The 16493-nt window shown below is 41.8% G+C and overlaps 1 non-coding gene across 1 annotated transcript; it reads right to left on the bottom strand.

Moving 5' to 3' along the window:
• Positions 1 to 15037: 15037 nt before the first annotated feature.
• LOC141603804 (small nucleolar RNA R71) lies at positions 15038 to 15144 on the bottom strand. The gene has a single exon (XR_012525653.1). It is a non-coding gene; the product is annotated as a small nucleolar RNA R71 (small nucleolar RNA).
• Positions 15145 to 16493: the final 1349 nt, after the last annotated feature.

Raw genomic sequence — 16493 nt, 5'->3', positions numbered from 1 at the left:
CTGACTGTGGCTTTCATATGTATTATGAATGACAGGTTGGTGATGAAGCTTAAGTGGGGAAGACCGTGTGAGCTAGCGAGTTCTTACCTCGGACCTTATTTAGTTATCATTTAATAGACTCACCTACTTTTGAACTATGTTAATTCGTGGGATATCTTTTCCCCAATAAATTGACTTGTGTTGTAAACTTAAACTTAACTATCTAGACTTACCTATCGTGTTAGTGATACCTCGCGTTGGACTTCAATAGAAGCCTTAAAAGTTTTAGAAAAATCACGTATTTCCGCTACGTTTTACTAGACCTTTTAGTTACCTCAACGAGGGGTGTCACAGTTGGTATCAGAGCATATATTGCTCCCGACGCACACACGTGTACCCCAACTTAAATTTCTTACTTGACCTTGAATAATGAATGAGAGATGGGTAGAATTAAGGACCTAAGTTGGTAGCCTTTTTGTGTATGCTTTGTGATAGGTTCTAACTTGTTTACTCTTGTGCAAGGAAGATGGCACGACCAACCGTTGTGGAAAATGCGATCATGCAAGCCCTCAACCAAGTGCTTGCTAATCAACAAAATGCTCAACCCGCTCCCCCTACACAAGAAGCCAACCGTCAAGGAAGTTATGCTTGGATTGCAAGTCAACTAGCAAGGAACAAGGCTAGGACCTATGGTGGTGAAGTGGATCCCGTTGCTCTCTCGGAGTGGTTCCGTGATATGGAGAAGAACTTCTCTTTCTTTGATGCCCGAGAGGAGGACAAGGTGAGGTTAGCCTCTCACTTTCTTGTGAAGGAAGCCGATAGGTGGTGGATTTTGACCGGTCCTACCGCTACTCAAGACCCCAACTTTGATTGGAACCGCTTCAAGTCACTTGTGGAGACCCGCTTCTACCCTAAGGAGCTCAAGCAACAAAGGTTGAAGGAATTCATGGAATTCAAGCAAGGGAAGCTATCAATTCAAGCCTACACCGACAAGTTTAATGAACTTGCTCATTATGCCTCCAAGTTCGTGAAAGATGAAGAGGATCGTGTCTACTTCTACAAGAACAAGTTGAATCCTAAGGTGAAAAGCATGGTGAGGAGAAGCTCAACTACTTTTGTGGAAGTCTATGATGATGCTATTTGGGCCGAAAGCTCTTTGAAAGCCATTGATGAAGATTCCAAAACCCACTCCTCTTCTCATTCTTATCGTTCTAACTTTCATGGCAAGAGACCATTTGTGCCTTCTACTTCCAACTATGCCAACAAGAGAAGGTTTGTGCCAAGGATGCAAGACCATGGAGGACAAGGACCAAGAGTTCAAGAATCTAGAGGACAAGTTCCCACACCAACTAATGAACTTGAGAAGGACCGTAAGTGCTACCATTGTAGGCAAGCTGCACACCCCGGAATTGGATGCTATGGCAAGCCCTTGACTTGCTTCCATTGTAAGAAGCCCGGACATCGTGTTGCCGATTGCCCCGAAAAGAAGAATGCTCCTACTCCAAATGCTAGGCCAAGAGGAACCATCTTTGTCATGAGTCGAGCCGAAGCCGCCGCTCATCCCGATATCATTACGGGTATGTTCTCGATTTTTGATCAACCTTGCCTTATTCTATTCGATACCGGCGCATCTTTATCCTTTATATCTTCCAAGTTTTCGAAAAAATTAGCCCTTGAACCAATTCCTAGTGAGGAAACCTCTATATCTTTACCTTTCGGAGAAATGTTCTCTTGTTCCCTTTCTTTCTCCGACATTCCTATCTCTATTTCGGGAACCTTATTCCCGGCTAACCTACTTCGTTTTCCCCTTGAGGAATTCGATGTAATTTTGGGTATGGATTGGTTGTCAAAGTATGATGCAAGATTCGAGTGTAGAGACCAAAAGATTTGCCTCAAGAGTCCGCTAGGCACCCGCGTATCCTATAAAGGAGTTCGTTCCCAAGAAGGTGTGAAATTGATTTCCGCTTTGAAGTTGATGAGCATGAAGAGGAAAGGTTACCAAATCTTTCTATGTGTGGTGACTTCTACCTCTCCTCCCTTACCAAAGATCGAAGAAGTGCCCGTGGTTTGTGAGTTCGCCGATGTCTTAACCGAAGAGTTGCCCGGAATTCCTCCCGAGCGTGATGTTGAGTTCTCTATCGACCTTGTACCCGGAACCGGTCCTATTGCTAAAGCCCCGTACCGTATGGCGCCAATCGAGCTGAAGGAGTTGCGAAAGCAACTTGATGAGATGATTGAGAAAGGATTCATTAGACCTAGTGCCTCACCTTGGGGTGCTCCCGTTCTCTTTGTGAAGAAGAAAGATGGATCCATGAGACTTTGCATTGACTACCGCGAGCTTAACCGTGTTACCATCAAGAACAAGTATCCTCTACCAAGGATTGAAGATTTGTTTGATCAACTCAAAGGTGCTTCTACTTTCTCCAAGATTGATTTGAGATCCGGTTACCATCAAATTCCCGTTCGTGAGTCCGATATCCCTAAGACCGCCTTTAGCACGAGATATGGACATTTCGAGTTTAAGGTGATGCCCTTTGGTTTAACCAATGCCCCTTCTATCTTCATGGACCAAATGAAACGGACCTTTAGTGAGTTCTTAGACAAGTGTGTTGTGGTCTTCATTGACGATATCCTCATCTTTTCCAAGTCCGAAGCAGAGCATGCCGATCACCTCCGTATCATTTTGGGAATCCTCCGTCGTCAAAAGTGGTTTGCCAAATTCTCCAAGTGTGAATTTTGGTTGTCTAAGGTGTCTTTTCTAGGCCATGAGATATCTAAGGATGGTGTCATGGTAGATCCTTCGAAGATTGAAGCCGTGATTGAGTGGAAGAGTCCAACCGATGTTGGTGAGATCCGTAGTTTCTTGGGTTTGGCAGGTTACTACCGTCGCTTTGTGAAAGATTTTTCCAAGCTTGCTAGACCGATGACTCAACTTTTGAAGAAGGAGACCAAGTTTGTGTGGACCGAATCTTGTGAAAGTGCATTCCAAGAGTTGAAGAAGAGGTTGACTACCGCCCCCGTGTTGACCTTGCCCGAGGATGGAGTCGACCTTGATGTGTTTTGTGATGCTTCTAAGGTGGGTTTAGGTTGTGTTCTTATGCAAAATAGAAGAGTTGTTGCCTATGCTTCGCGACAATTGAGAGTTCATGAGGTGAACTATCCCACTCATGATTTGGAGTTAGCCGCCATTGTTCATGCTTTGAAGATGTGGAGACACTACCTCATTGGGGTCCATTGCCGTATCTACTCCGACCATAAGAGTTTGAGGTACATCTTCACCCAAAAGGATTTGAATATGAGACAACGAAGATGGTTGGAATTGGTGAATGATTACGACATGGAGTTGTTGTATCACGAAGGAAAGGCAAATGTGGTTGCCGATGCCCTTAGTAGGAAGTCTACTCATTCCTTGAGTGCCATTCGTGTGCTCCCCGATGACCTTTGTGCCGAGTTTCGTAAGTTAGGTTTGCAACTTGTAGAGAGTGGTTTTGATTATCTTGGTGCTATGGTTGCCGAGCCCGTTCTTCACCGTGAGATTCTAGATAGCCTTGTGGACGATGTTACCTTTAGAAGTTTTCAAGCCAAACTCCTTGAAGGGAAAGCAAAGGATTGTGAGATTGATGCTAGAGGTTACCTCCGTTACCGAGGACGCATGTATGTGCCCGATGCCGTTGATTTGAGGAAGAGAGTTCTAGATGAAGCTCATCTATCCCCTTATTCGATTCACCCCGGAGGAGACAAGATGTATAAGGATTTGAAGCTTCAATTTTGGTGGCCTAACATGAAGAATGACATTGTGTCATATGTTGGAAGGTGTCTTACTTGTCAACAAGTGAAGATTGAGCATAAGAGACCCGGTGGTTTGCTACAACCTTTGGATGTTCCTTTATGGAAATGGGAGTCCATTTCCATGGATTTTGTGATGGCTTTGCCTAAGACCGTTGGTGGAAAGGATGCCGTATGGGTTGTTGTGGATAGGTTGACCAAGTGTGCTAGGTTCATCCCTATCAAAGAGACTTGGAGTTTAGACCGTCTTGCTAGTGCTTATGTTGAAGAGATCGTTCGTTACCATGGTGTTCCTAAGGAGATCGTGTTGGATCGTGACCCGCGTTTTTGTTCGAGATTTTGGAAAGCTTTGCAACATGATATGGGTAGTAAGTTGTTGATGAGTACCGCTTTTCATGCCGCTACCGATGGACAATCCGAGAGGGCGATTCAAACTCTAGAAGACTTGTTGCGTGCTTGTGCCCTTGATTTCCATTCTAGTTGGGAGAAGAGCTTACCTTTGGTGGAATTTTCTTACAACAATAGTTATCATGCTTCTATCAAGATGGCCCCTTATGAAGCCCTTTATGGAAGGAAATGCCGTAGTCCGATTTGTTGGGACCAAGCAAGTGACGTTCGTGATCTAGGACCCGACAAGTTAGCCGAGACGATTGATCAAGTGAAGCTCATCCGTGAAAGAATGAAAGCCGCCCAAGATCGACAGAAATCTTATGCCGATGTTCGCCGTCGATCCTTGGAGTTTGAAGTTGGAGATAAAGTATTCTTGAAAGTGTCCCCGATGAAAGGAGTAAAGAGATTTGGAGTCAAAGGGAAGTTGAGTCCGAAGTACATTGGACCTTATGAAGTGATAAAAAGGATTGGTGCCGTGGCTTATAGATTGGATTTGCCCCCGAGTTTGGGTAAAGTTCATGATGTTTTCCACGTGTCTCAACTTAGGAAATACATTAGTGACCCTAGTCATGTGTTGCAAAATGAAATTCCCGAGCTTGAGCCTAGTCTCTCTTTCGAGGAGAGACCGATTCGTATCTTGGATAAGAAGGAGAAGAAGCTAAGGAGCAAAGTGGTGCCCTTGGTGAAGGTGTTGTGGAAGTGTGGTGATGTAGAAGAAGAGACTTGGGAGCCGGAGGCTTCCATGCGTGTCAAGTACCCTAGTTTGTTTTCTTAAGGTAATACCTTTTCGTTTCAAGTTTCGAGGGCGAAACTTTTTAAAAGGTGGGATGATTGTAACACCCCGCGCTTTCCTAATATTTTTGAATAAACTTTTGAGTAATTTTTATTAAATAATTATTATTTAAAGCTTATTTTCATAAAATATTGTCTTAGCCGTGTAACGGTAATGATAGTGTAGATTTTAATAATATTATCCTCCGACTCGAGTTATAGTAGACTTGGGACGAAAATTCTAGTAGATACCGTCTCATTTTTAGTTATTGGGCTTAACTTGACTCATGGGCCTTTTTCCCCTCTTTTCTCTACACAAAATCTCAACTAAACCCTCACAACTTCATCTCCCTCACTTCTAATTTCTGAAATTTCCCAACAACCACATCACCATTGTTGAACCTTCCCTTATTAACCCTAAAATCACCATATCTCACTCAATTCTTCACCAATCTCGTTCCTTTTCGCGCCATTCTCTTCCTTTTCTCATTTCCCTTCTTTCTAAGTAAGAAAGTTGCCATCTTTTCCTCTATTTCGAAATTCTCATCTTACAAGGATGTGGATTCTTGACTTAATACCTTTATTTTTGTGTTTAGGGGAGAACTTGGACAACCCGGAGGAGGATAGCTACATCATTGACGAGTCTTTAGAAGATTGAAGTGCAAAAAGGTAACGGTGATGGGTTACTCGACTTTTATGTTAAAATTGTGTGATTTGTGTAGTATTAGACTCATATGATTGTTAAATTTGTTGTCTTGCATGATATGTGGTGAATGGATGTTGATTAGAATACTTGAATAACATTTCTCACATGTTTAAGGAAAAGTTTCACCCTTTATTGTCTTTGATCCGTATTGGTTGAATTTCTATCTCAATTATGTTGTTTTTCTTGGTTAGAATCATGCTAGGATAGGTAAACAATTGTTGTGGAACGATTTGTGGTTGTTTGCAAATGATTTGAGAGACGATTTTGGCGATTCACGCGTACAGTGGGTCTCAGCCGGTTGACCGGCCGCCGGCTCTGGACCGGCTGGGAACCCCCTGTATTCTTTTTCACTTTTCAAAATGTGTCGTGGGTCTCAGTCGGTTGACCGGCCGCCGGCTCTGGACCGGCTGGGAACCCCCTGTAAGTTTTATTGAAAATCCAATATTTTCCTGGAGTCCCAGCCGGTGGACCGGCCGCCGGCCCACAACCGGCTGAGACCCCTCTGATTGTTTTTCTTCGCCTATAACTTATATTAACCAATGATTCACGCATGTATCTTTTCCGTGATTAATAAGTGATCAATTTAGGACATGTTTACTTGATGATCATGCCATTATGGTTACTCTTGTTTGTGATCCAAGTATGGTGACTTACATTGTGTGACGACTTGACATTCCTTATTTTACCCTTGCGGACCATTGGTTACGGTTAGGTGCCATGTTTCCGGTTTGGGCTATTGTTCCTTCCGCCTCATCGGACCGGGGGTCACGGTTAGGTGACAAGGTTCCGATTTGGGGTTACTCGACTTTCGGGCACGGTTAGGGGTACCATATTTCGAGTCTTGGATACGATTTGGTATCGTTTGTCGAATCGGGTGTCGTCCATCCCGAGAGTCTGGCCAGGTTTAGACTAGGACCGTATTATGATCGTCGTCCTACCAAGAGGTTGGAGTCTAGAGGGTTGTCTTGTTTGAGTCCATGCTTTGTAATTTGTCTTACATTGGAGTTGAGTCAATACTTGACCGTTTGACCTAATTATTCTTCTCACATTTATGCATAACTACTCTTATTGCATTTCGTATACTAATCATGATTCTCTTGTTACCGTAAGTATTTATTCTTACACTTGTTTATTTAATTACATTCCTAATTACTTGTATTTTGACATATTGTGGCTGGGAGAACCTTGAGTTACTACCCACTGACTGTGGCTTTCATATGTATTATGAATGACAGGTTGGTGATGAAGCTTAAGTGGGGAAGACCGTGTGAGCTAGCGAGTTCTTACCTCGGACCTTATTTAGTTATCATTTAATAGACTCACCTACTTTTGAACTATGTTAATTCGTGGGATATCTTTTCCCCAATAAATTGACTTGTGTTGTAAACTTAAACTTAACTATCTAGACTTACCTATCGTGTTAGTGATACCTCGCGTTGGACTTCAATAGAAGCCTTAAAAGTTTTAGAAAAATCACGTATTTCCGCTACGTTTTACTAGACCTTTTAGTTACCTCAACGAGGGGTGTCACATGATGAACAAACCCTAAACCCCCAAATCACAAATTGGGGCAAAACTCTAAAAGACAACGTATTAGCAGATTACAACGAACTAGAGACTTACCCATTAAATTGAGATAAGAGACGAAAGTGTAGACTTGCGACCGATCAATTAGCCTTGAGAATGGTTAGGGTGATTAGAGAGAGAAGTGAGCGTCGTTTAGTTTTAGTAAAATGATTCAGAAACCGTAAAAGTATAATTTATAATAATCTCTAATCACCTTAACCAAATCGCGGAATTAAACCTCTCAGACCGGATACTCGGTCAAGTATAAAGTATACTCGGCCGAGTACCCTCTACTCGGTCGAGTATTACCCATACTCGGCCGAGTATTCCTGGGCAGAAGCCAAACAGAATACCCAACACACTTTACTCGAACCGAGTAGGCCATACTCGGTCGAGTACTAGCCTATACAATCTATAGTATTACAGTCTTCCCCCCTTAAAAAGAACTTCGTCCCCGAAGTTTCAACACAACCTATAACACATGGACACCTAACACTAACTCCACCAACCACGCTACTAGATAACAAATCCTCTCGATATAAACTCCATAATATTATCGAATAACCACAATATAATGTTGTCAACCTTGTCTCACTTCCATAACACTCACTAGCAACTCAATACCAATACAATCCACAAAATAAGATCGACCATCAAAACGGAATGTTACATTCTACCATCCTTAAAACGAACTTCGTCCTCGAAGTTAACTCACACACATAAACATCCTCACACAATCCGTTACTCTCACTCATAAACATCATACTACTACGAGCACTGCCATTACCTGTAATAAAATCGGAAATCACACAAATCCATCCTTATTCTGCACCAACACTCAAACTTCCAATTGCAACCTGTATGACCATCAAACTCTCTTGTCGCATCCTACTCCTCTTAAGATAAATGTTACGTCCTCGTAACTCACTAATACTAGGTCCTTTGCTATACCCCCTATAATCCTCATTACTACTGCATGACAACCATTCCTATATCCAGGACTCTCTTTCTTTAACAGTTCTCGTGCCTCCAATTATTCTGCACTCCCGTACATATATCATAAAATCCTCGGTATGACCACTACTCTATCTCTTCTACATTACAACAACACGACATACCTCTATATACATATACACTCATCTCCACAATCTTATCTCACAATCCTCAAGTGTTACACATACTTACATTAGCTTCTCAAGTTCATCTTCTTTATTACCACTACTCCCTTACCTTGACGCGATACTAAGTCCTAAAACTCAGTACCCCCTGTCCCAAGGAAAGGTGCTAAACCACTTGTAGTTTCAAGATCAATACCACATATGTTCCACAATTTCTTTTCACAACTATGTACATCAATGCCTCATCTAACACAAGATCAAAAGCACTCCAACAACCTCTCACAACGGTGTCCCATTAACAGAATATTACTATACCATGACATCAACAGCACCATACCCAACTCTCTCTTATACCATACTCTATTCTCACTCCTAAGCTGACACTAGTAAGAAACATCAGGAAACAACACAACGGTCTGTATGCCCCGACCGGTACTGACAAGAAATAGCAGTAAACAAAAAACGATCGATGACAACACGAATTATCGTGCCCAGTGCACAACACCATATCAATAGTCATTGAAACTCTTACAATCTCATAATACTGACTCAGCACAACTTCCTTGACCACAAGACTGTCTTAAAACTACTCTACCAGATCACGACGCAGCACAATAGACGGGACCACAAATACCAACCTTATGAATATTATCCATACAATGACTCTTGAGGCCGGAACCTCACACCATCACTTACCGATATCTGACATACACATATAAGTATAACATATGGCGCGGAACACATACATAACGACTCGTAACTATCACGCCACACCATTACTCGTGAGGCCAGGACCTCACACAAAGTTTTACACACCTCATGGACCCATAATCGAATCTAACTAGCCAATCCTGACCACGTAAGTAACCACTTAACAATGAATACCTCTCATCCCGACTTAACTCATTTGCCTTTCATCACATATCCTCTCATACACGCAATTATCACCCCTCCGGCAAATGCAGCCATAACATTATTGCTCAACTTCCAGCGAGCACCTCATATATCTACATCTTATACTCCCTCACAACCAAACATACTAATCACCTCCACAAGATCAACCTAATTAGGACAACTAACATCATCCTCAACCACTAGTGATAATACTATGACACCAACATCCTTTATGTGATTACTCTCTTACTATTACTTCTTAATATAACAATCCGTTTCCTTCCTTTGGTTATCATCCCAAATAACGAACTTTCAATCCATCAACAAAATCTACCTCAACATTATTCCCAATTATATCCTTTATCATATCGTTACCTAACTCTCCACCAAAATCTCAGATCGTGCAAACACTCTACCAGCTTCATTCCCTTAATACCTCGAAACTCACGGCTAACATGTCGTCCTGCTCTCCTATATAACTATTAACTCACACCCTCTAGTGAGGCTATCGTACATATCCATAATTTCCTACCTTCATGCTTCTTAACTCGGGTCAACGTTCTCTCAACTTACTTCCATCCCTCTTTCCCCTTTTACTCAATAACACCAATTAATAATTCATCTCCTTTCTCTTTCTACCTAAATCTTTAGTAATCCGATTACCTTCTTGTTACTCCACAACCCAAGTTCCAGTAATTCATATCGATATCTTCTCCTTATTTCTTATCCCTTATCTCCTCCCATCATACTATTCACCCGCACTTGTTACCATCAAGTCTACACAATAACAGTTATTCTTCAATAAGCCGCCATGTCGTATCCCTAGGAAACCAAAAATTCATCTCATACCGTTAATTGCCCAAAGAATTACACACTAGGCTCACCTCTTGATATTCCAAATTCCCGAATCAACCACTGTCTACTCATCGCGACATAACTTGACCTCACTATACACTATTCGTTTCCATCTCTCTATAGCGACCTTTTATCACCTATATTGTTAAGCAACTCAATCAAAACCGTCTCCCTCCATAAATCCTTACACATCCCAATATGCCACTATTCGTATCCCTCATCTTAATCTTTCATTCTCACGTTTCTTTACACTTACATCACCCTTGCCCATATACACTTACTTTTATATTACTCAACCCACGACTATATCACTCATTATATCTCACAAAACATGCTCCTTGTCTCGATTAGCTTATCAATCTACTCTTTTCTTGTTCCACTATCCCTCACAACCACATATAACTCATGTCCTTTATATCCAACACCTATCCCTCATACACCAGCATCCTCCCTGTCATAGCATTTGGTAACTTACGTATCAAGACCGTCACATATATAAAAGAATGCGTTAAGACTCAAAACATACATGTGCACATACCCCACGACTCAAAACAAATGTAAGAACATAGCCACCGACTTAAAAATTAAGGTGAAAATATAGCCACCGACTCAAAATAGCCGCCCACTGAGGTACTCGGTCGAGTACATAGCATACTAGGTCGAGTACAGGATACTCGGTCGAGTAACTATATTACTCGGCCGAGTTTTCGACTCCAGAAGCGAACGCAATTATCACAGAGGATTACTCGGTCGCGTATTGGGAATACTCGGCCGAGTAGCCCTTACTCGGTCGAGTATTACTCTACTCGGTCGAGTACCAACACGATTCTCAGCATCGTCCAGTTTTCGTAAAACAGTCATATCTCAGTCGTTACTTGGTCGTTTTGGGCGTGTGACCTATCGTTAGAATCGTAAGAAGACAAGCTATCACCTCAACTTGGAATCAAAGCCATATAATTTCTAGAACTCGACTTGAGACAGTTTTAAGACAACCCTTCCGTAATCGATCTTCGTACAAATCAAATTTTCTAAACCCAAACAATTTGAACATGCATAAGGCAACAACAACAACTCAATACTTCAAGAAAGCAGTCAATAATTGAGCTCTTATCATACTCACATGAAAATTAAACACATCATTCATATATATATAGACACATGACCTTAATCACATGCTACTACCAACAACCAAACATTGACATCATCATAATCTTATACACATGTACCACTACCCTTTTGAAAGCCAAATATTAAACAGGTAACATGCTCAACATATTTCATGCTCAAGATCTCTCGTATACGAATTCGTAATTCACCTTTCGTGTTTTATCATGTTTCAACACTTAACATGCCAACATATTCCATGCTCAAAGTTTAACATCAACAATCCTCAATACATCTTTCAACCGCTATCACATTCCACTTCTTTCATCATTCCATCCAATCATGCACAAGATTCAAACTATAGGTATCAAACACACATGACTCAAACATACAACAGTTTCCCCCCATGTGACTGGCTTGAGATCATAAGGGCCTTAGTGCGACTCCGGGACGTCTCCCAAGTCCTTGCGGTAGCTCCAAACAACTCTCCCCGGGTTCATTTTATTCAGACTCCCTAAGTTCATTGGGTTCATTAGTCTTAGGTGCCGGAATCGTCGTCTCTGATACCACTTGTAACACCCCCTCATACCAAGGTACCTTACCAAGGACTACCCTAGCATGAAAGGATGTTACCATCTCGGTTGCCCGAGGTAAGTATATATCAAAAGCAACAATCCAAAAACACATTTATTAAAGTATAAAGAGTTAACGATTACATAAAACTCGGTCGAATCAAAAATAAAAGTATAAGGTCTCAATACAACTGAAATCAAAGACAACTAAACTTGTAACAGCGGAAGATAGACTTAAGTGATGACTCCCCATGAGTGTCCCATAGCTAAACACCTGCATTACCTGTCATAATCTGCTCACCATCCCCGAATGGTTCACAGCAGGTTTTATAAAACAACAACACGAGGTCAGTACCGTTCAATCAAGATAAGACAAACACATAATGTAATCGGCTGATCATCCTCCATCCCTGGTCTCCCGATCTCACACAGTAACTGACTACACACCGAAGTGTGTAACCCTGCCAGATTTCCCATCGGAACAGGTAATCCTCGCCGCCAGTGGCTGACCCCAGCCCATCCCCACTTAGTCCAGCTCTTCAACGAGCGACTAACAATCCCTGTCCCTTCATGTGCACATCCCCTCCCGTGACGGGCTCCACGGAGGGCGAACTAGGGTGTGAAGCCACTCCCGCAAGTGACTGCACCACAATCACACACACAGCATCACAACTGTCAGAACACCACAACCGTCACAACACAACCACACCAACATCGTCACCACAACACCCAACCTCCGATGATCAGCAGATAACAACAATTATAAAACATATGCAATCTCAATCAATTAACAGTACTGAGTAGGAGAAACCCTACCTTTTATCAATCCGCTATGCTGCAATCAATCATATAGTTGCACAACAATTACCACATCGTCACCTAAAACAATTATAATCCACAATCAACACACATATGATGAACAAACCCTAAACCCCCAAATCACAAATTGGGGCAAAACCCTAAAAGACAACCTATTAGCAGATTACAACGAACTAGAGACTTACCCATTAAATTGAGACAAGAGACAGAAGTGTAGACTTGCGACCGATCAATTAGCCTTGAGAATGGTTAGGGTGATTAGAGAGAGAAGTGAGCGTCGTTTAATTTTGGTAAAATGATTCAGAAACCGTAAAAGTATAATTTATAATAATCTCTAATCACCTTAACCAAATCGCAGAATTAAACCTGTCAGACCGGATACTCGGTCGTGTATAAAGTAAACTCGGTCGAGTATTACCCATACTCGGCCGAGTATTCCTGGGCAGAAGCCAAACAGAATACCCAACACACTTTACTCGAACCGAGTAGGCCATACTCGGTCGAGTACTAGCCTATAAAATCCATAGTATTACAGTCTTCCCCCCTTAAAAAGAACTTCTTCCCCGCAGTTTCAACCCAACCTATAACACATGGACACCTAACACTAACTCCACCAACCATGCTACTAGATAACAAATCCTCTCGATATAAACTCCATAATATTATCGAATAACCACAATATAATGTTGTCAACCTTGTCTCACTTCCATAACACTCACTAGCAACTCAATACCAATACAATACACAAAATAAGATCAACCATCAAAACAGAATGTTACATGTTCACTTTCCATCATTTGTCTAGAACGATCCCGACTTCGGTTAACCAGAATACAGGACGGATCAGATGACGAATCTGCCCATTCAACACCATATTTGCAAAATGCCTTACTAAGACAAATGGATCACGTTATGCACCATAAACCTAATTCGGTAAATGGATGTTTAATTTCCGTCTTGCATGCAAATAAACGGTAAATACAACTCGACATCTTATACTTGATACTTGGATTAAATTAACCGACTTAGAAAGCTCACCTGTTAGGTTTAAACTAGTGGATGCACATTCATGCATTTACCCGTTTTATCAACTTTTGCATTCAACCAACCACGATCGATCAGTAGAGGCCGCTACCGCGGGCGGCATTGGGTGTCTGATTAAAGGGCTTCCCAATATGTACCTTCACCTCTTACTCAGAAACTTTGAATAGTGGACGACCCTATCCAGGGCGTACGAGAGTCATTTTAGAGATAGGATGCTAAAGAGGGACGATTCCTTATCTTTAATACCTATGTCAAACCCTGCTTTGTGCTTCATTTGACCGAGGTATAAAGTGGATTCGAACGGATTCTAAGCATCCAACAAATTCTTGGTGGCGACTCCGAACATCTCTAATCGTTTCGAGACCCTTGCCGAGACGAAACCGACCGATCTAAAACGATCTGGTCGAAAGCATTGATACGCCGCCGAGCGTGGCTTTAAAAAAGAGCGATGTCGTTGTCCACAGTTCGGCTGGGCATACGCAAGTGGCCATGTCCACATAAGGGCGAGAGGTGCTTGTCATTAGACTTAAACAATTAACGTTTTTATATATTCCTAGTTTAACATAAGCATTTACATAATTGAATGTGTGACCCGACCCCCCTAGACTCTTTTAGCATAATAGTTTTTACATCATTTTATTACAAGTTTACCAACCAAACCAAACAAACAATCGTAACCGACCTTGATAGAATTCTATTCATATCATTTCACTAAGCAACTCCCGTCTCCTTGTGTTTGACCCCTACTTTACTACATTCATTTGTTGGCCAAGTCTAGGGTATTTTTGTTAGGTGTGTGATAGCCTATCAGATTTTGGCTCTGTTGGCGGGGAGCACGGTTTTGTTGCATTTTCAATTGTTGATTTCTATCTTGTTTTCTTTTGTCTTGAGGTACACTTGTTCCTTCGGACCATTACATAAAAGTTTCTTGTAGTTGTTGTCTTATGCCCTGGTCCTCTTGCACCGGAGAATTGATTCCTTTCGATCCGGAGCCCGAGAGAACTTTCCATAGTCAACTCAATTATTTCAAGGAGCTTGCCGATTCTTCTAGGCTCGGTAGCTTGGCTCGCATTCGCGCCAAGTATTTACTTTGTGATGAAGAAGAAGGTTCTAGTTCATCATCTCCACCCCCATCACGATCACCAATCAAGAAGATGGTGAAACTTTCCGATCATTCCAAGCCCGTCGCAGCTATGCTTCCAAGGGGTATCACTACTACCCAAATTGGTGCTGCAGGTTTTGTGACTATTGCTCAATGATTAGGCAAACGAGAGTCACACAATCTTAAATAAGGGAGATACTTTTCCATTTTTCTTTGGAGAACAAGGCTAAGCTATGGATCAATAGCCTTTGTACAACTGCCATGGAGATCACCAATTGGGAGAATTTAGCTTTTGCTATTCATCAAAAGTATTTTCCACCGTAGAAAACACACATTAAGCAGTCAAATCATGGGGTTCCGTCAACAAGGGCTAGAGAACCTATATGAAGCTCGAGAGAGGTATAAGGAGTTGTAAAGACAATGCCCACATCATGGGTTGGATCCTTGGTTTCCGACTATAACATTCTATAATGGATGTTGTGCCGAATCCCAACGTGTTCTAGATTCCGCCAACAATGGGCAGTTTAATCAAATTGACACCGATATTGCTCATGCCACAATTGAATCTATGGTGATTGATGATTCACAATATGGCAATTCCCAAAGTGTGCCATTGAAGACTAAGGAGGACCTTCCGACACATCCGTTTTGAAAGCTCAAATTGCCTTGCTTCAACAACAATTGGAGATCTAAAATGCAAGTTCATCTCTTCAACAAGTTAATGTTATGTCCACTACTAGCCAAATACTTGTATATGAAGGTTGCAGAGGTGCGGGACATTGCACTGCTTTATGTAGGGCCACTATTGGTGAGGTAAATGCTTTTCAAAGTTTTAGACAACATACACTTCCACCGGGTACTTTCTCAAATACTTACAAGCCCAATTCAAAGTACCACCCAAGTTTGTATTACAAGAGTACAAATGTGCTAAACCCTCCACAACAAAATTCTTTTGTGCCCCAACAACCACAAAATACCTTTGTGACCCAACAACAAAATAGCTTTATTCCACAACAACAAAGGTTCAATTATCCACCGGGTTATCAAAATCAAAATAAAAGGCCACCTCAACTAAATTTTCAACAAAATTTCCAACAAGTCCAAGGTCAATCTTTAAATTCTAAACAAAATGACCGGGGGGGGGGGGGGGAAGCAAACTTGAAGCCTTGGTCATGCAAATGGCTAAAACTCAATCCGAATTGTTGGCTCAAATGCGAAAGAGTGATCAAGCTCACAATGCCACCATCAAGATTCTAGAGAACCAAATGGCTCTACTAGCCTCTTCTAGCTCTCAAAGGAAGAAGGGTGAACTACCACCCCTAGGTGAGCCACCACATGATACCGTTATTTTCTATTACCTTGAGAAGTGGTACCAAATATGATGAGCCCCTATGCCCAAAGAAAATGAGGAGGTACTTGTTGAAATAGAGGTTTCCCCTCATTCAAAGAAGGCTGATGCTATTCCCAAGAAGGTTGTTGAACCTATTGTTGTAGAGGAAGTAAAAGATGTGGAGGATGCTCCTCTAAAGAAATACCCCTCATTCTATACTTGGCTCGAGTGATGGTCTCCGTCTTCTTCTGGTTTTACTGCAGGTACTTATGAGACCGGTCCAAACTATTGTGGTTCAGACTATGGAGTGGAGGCCATAGGTGGTAGTTATGGAGGCTATGATAGCTATGGTGGTTATGGAGGAGATCATGGTGGGGAAAGATATATTTATGGGTACGAAATATTTACATTCATGGGGATGTCTTGACAAAGTAGGTGGAAGATGGAATTTGAACCA

Source organism: Silene latifolia, chromosome 9, assembly GCF_048544455.1.
Source record: "Silene latifolia isolate original U9 population chromosome 9, ASM4854445v1, whole genome shotgun sequence".
NCBI classification, from domain to species: Eukaryota; Viridiplantae; Streptophyta; class Magnoliopsida; order Caryophyllales; family Caryophyllaceae; genus Silene; species Silene latifolia.
The sequence above is the reverse complement of the archived record's forward strand: the minus strand, read 5'-3'. Positions and strand labels throughout refer to the sequence as shown.